The following is an 8,893-nucleotide window of genomic DNA, read 5'->3' as shown; positions in this document are numbered from 1 at the left end:
CTGGGAGCCAAGAGGAAGTTTCTCAAAACTAGAAGGGAAAGGTGTTTTTCCCCTTGTTATCAAACTAGCTTCAGAGATATTCTATTAGTGACACCCCAAACAACAATGAAGTGTTCTGTGTGCTAACAACATAGCTTTAAAAAAAAGTAAAACAAGATTTTGCATTTTTATTATTTATTTATTTATTTATTTATTTATTTATTTATTTATTTTAAAGTTACATTTATTTTTTTTAATTTTTATTTATTTATTTATGATAGTCACAGAAAGAGAGAGAGAGAGAGAGAGAGAGGCAGAGACACAGGCAGAGGGAGAAGCAGGCTCCATGCACCGGGAGCCCAACGTGGGATTTGATCCCGAGGCTCCAGGATCGCGCCCTGGGCCAAAGGCAGGCGCTAAACTGCTGCGCCACCCAGGGATCCCTTGCATTTTTATAAAACTTGATAAAACATAGTATTTCAAACTGTACAGTCACCAGAAGTACACAGTTATCAAAAATGCACACATTTCACTTGGCATCTCTAGCACCTTCGGCTTTTCTGTGCCTGGTCTGTTTTGGCATCTCCATTTTCTGCAGAGTTATTTCCATCCTTGCCAGCATCAGCTTTCTCCTTTTCTCCTTTGGGTACCTTCTCTCCCTTCTTTGCAGAGGCCTTTTTAGGCTTGGGCTCTGGCTTTGGAAGAGCAGGTTTAACAGATAACCTTGCAGATCTTCTCTGTGGCTTATCCTTCACCTTGGCTTTATCTCCTTTAGCATCCCCTTCAGCCTCTCTCTTGGGCATTGTGGTGACATTGAGGGAGGTAAGTGCTGGCATGCAAGGGGTTAGGGTGCACAGTATGCAAGGGGTTTGGCTGGTCCAGGGTCACGAGGTCATCCTTACCTATTCTTCTTCGACTTTCCCATATTTAAATAAAACATCATAATAGTGCCAACTTTAGAAGAAATGTTATAAAGATTAAATTAGTTATCATAAAGTACCTAGCACTAAATCTTACACAAAATAAATACCGTGTAAATGTCTGTTAGGTTCATATTATATCATCAATCTATTTATAATGTTTATAGGTCTACTGTGTTCAAACATACTGTATTACAGGATGGTCCTTGCCTACAAGAGGTGTTTAGTCAGAAAAAAATTGATGTCATTCAGTTTAGAAAAGTGGAAGCTGGATGTTTGGTTTCAGAGATAATGATGTAAAATTGTAGATACTAATTTTTAACTAGAAAATTTAAAATAAAAAAAGAAAATTTAAAATGGTTACTTTTTATTTTTTTATTAAAAAAATTTTTAATAATAAATTTATTTTTTATTAAAATTTTTTTAATAATAAATTTATTTTTTATTGTTCAATTTGCCAACATACAGAATAACACCCAGTCACCCCCATCCCCTGCCCTCCTCCCCTTCCACCACCCCTAGTTCGTTTCCCAGAGTTAGGAGTTCTTCCATGTTCTGTCTCCCTTTCTGATATTTCCTACTCATTTCTTCTCCCTTCCCCTCTACTCCCTTTCACTATTATTTATATTCCCCAAATGAATGAGAACATACACTGTTTGTCCTTCTCCTATTGACTTATTTCACTCAGCATAATACCCTCCAGTTCCATCCATGTCAAAGTAAATGGTGGGTATTTGTCATTTCTAATGGCTGAGTAATATTCCATTGTATACATAAACCACATCTTCTTTATCCATTCATCTTTCTATGGACAAAAATGGTTACTTTTTATTGTTAATCTCTAAGACTGCTCTAAATATATATGTTTATACATACACATATATTTAATAATTCACAGGGCATAATAGAGGATTAGATACAATGGTAGAAACCAAGTATACTTACTTTTAAAAAGATATTAAAATATACTCATATAGATATCAAGCTACTTTTTTTGGTCTTAATAAACACAGCCTTGGAGTACAGAATAAACACAGCCCTTGGAGTACAGACATGACCCTTGAGTCACAAGTATATCTGCTTGCTGAATTACATAAAATTCTTGCTATAGTTCATGTTATAGTGGACTTGTTAAAGACTAAACACAAAATTCTACTTTTACACTGTCTGTCAGTGGAATAAAATGTACATACAATTTATTCATAAGTAAATTTAAATAATCTACATTTATAAAATAATATTTTAAGAATTAAAATTCTACCAAGTTTCAATAGAAAAAAATGCATATCCACTTAACTAATAGCAATAAGATGAAAAAAGAAAAATTTCAAGATTATTATAAAGGATAAAGTAAATTTATTTATTTTTTTTTAAATTTTTATTTATTTATGATAGTCACAGAGAGAGAGAGAGGCACAGAGACACAGGCAGAGGGAGAAGCAGGCTCCATGCACCGGGAGCCCGACGTGGGATTCGATCCCGGGTCTCCAGGATCGCGCCCTGGGCCAAAGGCAGGCGCCAAACCGCTGCGCCACCCAGGGATCCCGGATAAAGTAAATTTAAAATGGAAGAAAATTACTTTCAAAAATCACACTTAAATGTTCTGCATTTGTGAAGTATTACCTGAATCATACTTCTATCAGGCTTCCGTTTGAGTAATAGTATAATCACTTAACAGCAATGAAGCTAAAAGACAAAGTGTAGATTTTCTTTAGAAAGGTTTGTTTAAATGGAATATTACTCAACCATTAGAAATGACAAATACCCACCATTTGCTTTGACGTGGATGGAACTGGAGGGTATTATGCTGAGTGAAATAAGTCAATAGGAGAAGGACAAACATTATATGGTCTCATTCATTTGGGGAATATAAAAAATAGTGAAAGGGAATAAAGGGGAAAGGAGAAAAAATAAGTGGGAAATATCAGAAAGGGAGACAGAACATGAAAGACTCCTAACTCTGGGAAACGAACTAGGGGTGGTGGAAGGGGAGGTGGGCGGGGGGTGGGGGTGACTGGGTGGTGGGCACTGAGGTGGGCACTTGATGGGATGAGCACTGGGTGTTATTCTGCATGTTGGCAAATTAAACACCAATAAAAAAATAAATTCATTAAAAAGAAAAAAGAAAGGTTTGCTTAGAAAGGAATTTTGCTGGGGGTCAGGATCTTCAGAATAGGCTCAGTAGAGGGCCGAATTTGTCTGCTTTCAGGATGTGGGAGAGGGGAAATATTTCTGTGCTTAGTGTAGAAACATTTTTTATGTAAATGGGAGATGTGTTAGACCAAGGTCATCTCTCAATATTGAGTATTCTTCTGGTTGTCCATACTTAACCTTGCACTGACTGTCACGTGTAACTTGCCTTCAACATCTGACTGGAGGAACAAGTAGAGGAAGAAAGGCTGAACTTGGATCAGATGTATGTACATGTCCAAGACCATCATTGGCATCATTTCTACTGGATTCCATTTTTGAAGATGCATAATTGTATGGTGTTAAGAAAAGGAGGCATAGTAAATCTTCAAGTCTGGTGCAGAGAGAGTCTGTCATGTTCAACAGGATAAACTGTATATGTCTCTTGTAGAGAAATTATTGGGAAAAATAGAATGATTTGATGGAGGGAACATTCCACGATTTTGAGCACACAGAGATGATATTTGGTCCACAGAGGCTATTTAAATACTTCATCCCCCAGCCATAACAGTTTAATGCTTCCTTTTTCTTGGTGATCTGATAATCCATATGACTTGGTGGTCCTCTCAGACCTTTGACATATTTGCCACTTTAAACATTGGGCATAAAAAGCCCCTTTGCATCTAAAAGATTAAATGTAAGTTCTGCTTTATTGAAAATTTTCCCCCTGTCCTATGCATTTTCTTTTCTTTTTTTAAAAGATTTTATCTATTTATTAATGAGGGAGAGAGAGAGGTAGACATACAGGTGGAGGGAGAAGCAGGCTCCATGCAGGGAGCCCGACACGGGACTCGATCCCGGGTCTCCAGGATCAGGCCCTGGGCTGGAGGCGGCACTAAACCGCTGAGCCACCTGGGCTGCCCTGCATTTTCTTTTCTTAAGTCATTGAGTTTTCTCTTGGCCAATAGAGTTTTGACCAATTATTATGGGTTTTATTTCTCATGGGAAATCACTTGGCTTTAATAAGAACAAATGCTTCTTTTTGCTTTTCCTGTAAGAATTTTTTTTTTAATTTTTATTTATTTATGATAGTTACAGAGAGAGAGAGAGAGAGGCAGAGACACAGACAGAGGGAGAAGCAGGCTCCATGCACCGGGAACCCGATGTGGGATTCGATCCTGGGTCTCCAGGATCGCGCCCTGGGCCAAAGGCAGGCGCCAAACCGCTGCGCCACCCAGGGATCCCTCCTGTAAGAATTTTTACTTGTTTTCTGAAGGTGTGCAGCTGCTCACAATTATAGTTGATTGTTTCATCTGTTTTGCACAATTTCTCCTCTGTCTTTAAGTGGTAAATTCCCTATTAAATGAACATTCCAGTGTATTTTATTTCATTTTCTCAATGATGGTCAGAAATGACTAAGTTTTTGGTGAAGATTTTGAATATTACATTCAAACTGTGTATTTTCTGTCTTCAGTGAAATCAGTTTTAAAAATTTGAAATTCTCAGTTTGGAGAATTTTATTTTGATATGTTAATACCTTATGTATAATAGAAACATGTTTGAGAAGGTGAAAACTGTAGAAGAAAATAATTTCAGTAAATACTGATTTTTCAAAGCAAAACTTTGACATTTTAGAGATTTTAAAAATCAGTTTTATTTTTATTGTGAAGACCTTTCAAATGAGTATAGTTGAAGATACTTTCTCAAATGCAAACAAGGCTTAGATAATTTTCCCGATGTCTGCTGGTGTAAACATTGTCCATGGTTATTAAAATATTTTTAACATCACAGTGAGATGTGACTTTATCTTCCTGTCTTTGGCATCTGCAGGAAATGAGTGAAATATCCTTTTTGGTATGTAACAGGAAATATATCTGCCATCACACTGTGGTCACGAAGTCATCAACTTAAGTCCATGGTTTCTCCCTCCTATTTTGCAGTGTTGTTAGGAAATCCATTTCAAGTGATTGAAGTTTCTATGCCTTTGTGAAATAGCTCGGTGTGAGTGTGTGTATTTGGGGAAAGGCTTTAATATCTTTATATTGGTTTTACTGCCAATTGATCTGCTTATTCAGGCAAATAGTGGCAATAGTATTATTTATTGGCTACATCTGCTATGAGAACCCAAATAGTATTCCTTATAAGAGACTGGAATTGCCATAAGATTAACGTCTTGTTTCTCTTCAAATATGATGAAAGATGGCAAAAATAAAACACTCTTGTAAAATGATCCTTTTTTCTACTGTATTTCATTATGGGAAGGAAAAATTTTAAAGGCATTTTTCAAAAGCCTATAATATATTTCACCTAAATAAATCCCTCTATTCAAAGATATGTATATACAGCATATGTATTTATGTAAAAGCAGCATTTTTGTTTATGTCTGTGTATACAATATCCTTACCTCTTTTCATTATAGGATAGAATGCAAATCTAGGAAATCCTCTCAAAGGGGATTATCTTTTAACATATTTGAGTCAATTATAAGAAAATAAACCACAAAACTTGATTAAATTACCAACTTTATTTGATTTTGTTTATTTTTAATGAATTCTTTTGTGATTTTTGTCTGGCTAAAATTCAGGTTACATATTGTACCTTTTGGAACACACCCATTGACAAATTGCAAACTTCTGTAACTTCTACCATTTTGAAATTATTTTCTTTTGTTAAACTTTTTACAAAATCACCCCTCAAAAGTCAAGAAAATATCATCTAAAGTGTACTCCATATAACTTTAGTACTTATATTTGTTAGTGCAAATAGATCTGGGAACAAATAGATTCCCAGTGTAAACCAAAATGTTTTTATTAAAAACTTGTGTTTCTGTTAGTTTGAGGTCTTGTCTGTTTACTCACAACTATTTTCCCAGACTCTGGAATAAAATATACGAGTAGAAGAAGAATAAATATGAGATCTTCATAAAATCATAGGAAAGGGTGGGCTTTTGAGTTGTCATTGCCATTGTCAGCATCAACATAAGCGTCTATTGTTGAGCGGTATTTTATACTTACCATATGCTTTTGTGTACAAGATGGTCCTTATAAAAAACATATGGGAGATGAAAAAAAAAAAAAAAGACAGTCAGAATGTAACTATTTTACTGATGAGGAACTTAACAGATGGCATAATTAGGCCAGAACTTCTGAGCTGTGATTCACCACACTTTTCATTATACTGCCTCTCAATAGATATCTGCTGTAGCCAGTGATCAAACGAAGCATAACATCTACTGTATTTCCAGGGAGAGATGTTGTTGACCTTTTGTTTATGGTATATTCCAATATTTAATCATCTTTATTGATCAACAATTTACTCTAATTCAATCAAATTATTTGGCTGAAAAGTTTTTGAAGTTTTTTCTTTTTTTTTAAAGATTCTTTATTTATTTATTCATGAGACACACACACACACACAGAGAGAGACAGAGAGAGAGAGAGAGAGAGTCAGAGACACAGGCAGAGGGAGAAGCAGGCTCCATGCAGGGAGCCTGACGTGGAACTCGATTCCAGGTCTTCAGGATCAGGCTCTGGGCTGAATGCAGTGCTAAGCTGCTGACCCACCTGGGCTGCCCATTTGGCTGAAATTTAAGTCCATTTCTCCATAAGGGGACTCCTGCATTAATGACAGAAAGTGAGTTATATTTTTCCACATGGTAACTGTCTGTATACTTAAAACATTTAGAAATAATTTCTTAGGCTTTTCATCTCTTTTACTTCTTTTTTTTTCTTTTACTTCTTTAATATTTTCTGTAAGACATTCACTACTTTCTTGCAGTAATTTTTTTCCCATTCAATTAGCTATCTTTTGTTTCTCAGTTCTACTCTACCTTCAGTTTTTGTATCTCCAATTCACTTTACACATTTCTTTCAAATTTCATTTAGCACAATTTCATATTCAAAACCTTTTTAAAAGAAGATTTATTTATTTTTAGAGAAATTGAGAGAGAGAGAGAGAGAGAGAGAGAGAGAGAGCAACAGAGCTTGCGGTGGGGCAGGACACAAAAGATCTCAAGCAGACTCCTCACTGAGCCCAAAGCCTGACTCAGGGCTCCATCCTAGGACCCTGAGATCATAACCTGAGCCAAGAGTCAGAGGCTTAACCCACTGAGCCACCCAGTTGCCTCTCATTTTCAAAATCTTAATTACCTTTCTATAGCATGCAGAAATATATCCTCAGCCTAGAGTTCAAGACCTTAAATGATCTAATTCAACCTACCATTACAATGTAATTTTCCTCTACTCTTACTGGTAGTTTTTGTACAACTGAGCTTTAGACTGAACTAGGATAGAATTACGGAGTTATGGTTTTATGGTGATAATCAGTGTCTCAAATGATATGGTGAACATTGTTTTGATTTCATAGACTCCCTGAAATGGTCTGTGGAGCACACTTCAAGAAACATTAATATAATAAGAGTTTAAGCCCTTCCCCACTGTGTGTGTAGACAAATTTTCTTCGTGTCCTAGCTTTATGATCCTGGGCAAGTTGTTAAAATCATGCCTCAGTGTGCTGTTCTTTAAAGTGAAATAAATAATAATACCTATTTCTTAGAGATGTTTTGAGGATTAAATAAATTAATACTAGTTTGCAATTACAATAGTGCCTATCACAGGGGATAATTACCTTTGTGATGAGGAAAATGCTTTTTTTCCCTCTACCTTCCTATATTACTGGTTTTCAATGTCTTTTCTTATCCAAATTAATATTTATTTGTTTTAAAGAGGGAAAAGTATGAAATACCTTTTAGCTTGAGCAATTCTTTTGGCATTGTTAATCCTTTGATTTTCATTTAAGTATAGCTAAAGTATCCATAAGTATTTCAATGTGTACCTGAGAAAAATAAGAGCAAGTTCTAAATTTTTTGTTAGCCTATAAAATTTAATTTGTTCCATTTATATGCATCAGTTCTTTCTTTTTTCCTTCAGCAACCTGTCATCTTACCTTAATATTTTCCTTCTCACTAGGCTAAGAGAACAAAAACAAGTCTAGAATGAATTCATTCACTCATTTATCACAAAACTATTGTACATATGCCAGGCATTCTGCTGAGTTCCGGTATATGATCTTTTATCTAGTGGAAAAGGACATACCTCAAACCAATCAACAATAAAATGGTGTGATTAAAAATGTGAGAAGGTTTTAAATACATTTTCTCATTGTTTTTTATGTCTTGGATATTATTATTGTTAATTGAGGTATAATTGACATATAATATTATATTAGTTACAAGTGTACAACATAATAATTTGACATATATATATATTGTGAAATGATCACCATAATAAGTCCAGTTAACATCCATCACCATACATAATTACATTTTTTAAAAAAGATTTTATTTCTCTGACAGAGCACAAGCAGGAGTGTCAGGCAGAGGGAGAGGGAGAAGCAGGCTCCCCACTGAGTAGAGAGCCTGACATGAGGTTTGACGCCAGGACCCGGGACCATGACCTGAGCTAAAGGCAGACACTTAACGGACTGAGCCATCCAGGTGCCCCACAATTTTTTTTTCTTGTGTTAAGAGCTTTTAAGATCTACTCTCTCAGCAACTTTCAAATATATAATACTGTCTTGTTAACTATATTCACTGTACTGTATATGTTACATCCCCAGAACTTAATTATTTTAATTTTATAATTAGAAACTTCTCTTTTGACCCCTTCAGCCATTTCTCCCAACTGTCCCCACCTTCTGCCTCTGGCAAGCACCAGTGGTTTCTCCGCATATTTTAACTCAATTTTTTGTTTTTTAAATTTTACATATAAATGACACCGTATGTTATTTGTCTTACTTATTTCACTTAACATAATACCTTCAGATTCCAACCATGCTGTCATAGATGGCAGGATTTCCTTCTTTTT

The 8,893-nt window shown here is 35.4% G+C and overlaps 1 pseudogene; it reads right to left on the bottom strand.

Moving 5' to 3' along the window:
• Positions 1 to 431: 431 nt before the first annotated feature.
• On the bottom strand, positions 432 to 782 carry LOC144291925 (non-histone chromosomal protein HMG-17 pseudogene; annotated as a pseudogene).
• Between the last annotated feature and the right edge of the window lie 8,111 nt (positions 783 to 8,893).

Source organism: Canis aureus, chromosome 20 (genome assembly GCF_053574225.1).
Source record: "Canis aureus isolate CA01 chromosome 20, VMU_Caureus_v.1.0, whole genome shotgun sequence".
NCBI classification, from domain to species: domain Eukaryota; kingdom Metazoa; phylum Chordata; class Mammalia; order Carnivora; family Canidae; genus Canis; species Canis aureus.
This window is presented reverse-complemented; position numbering and strand designations above follow the sequence as displayed.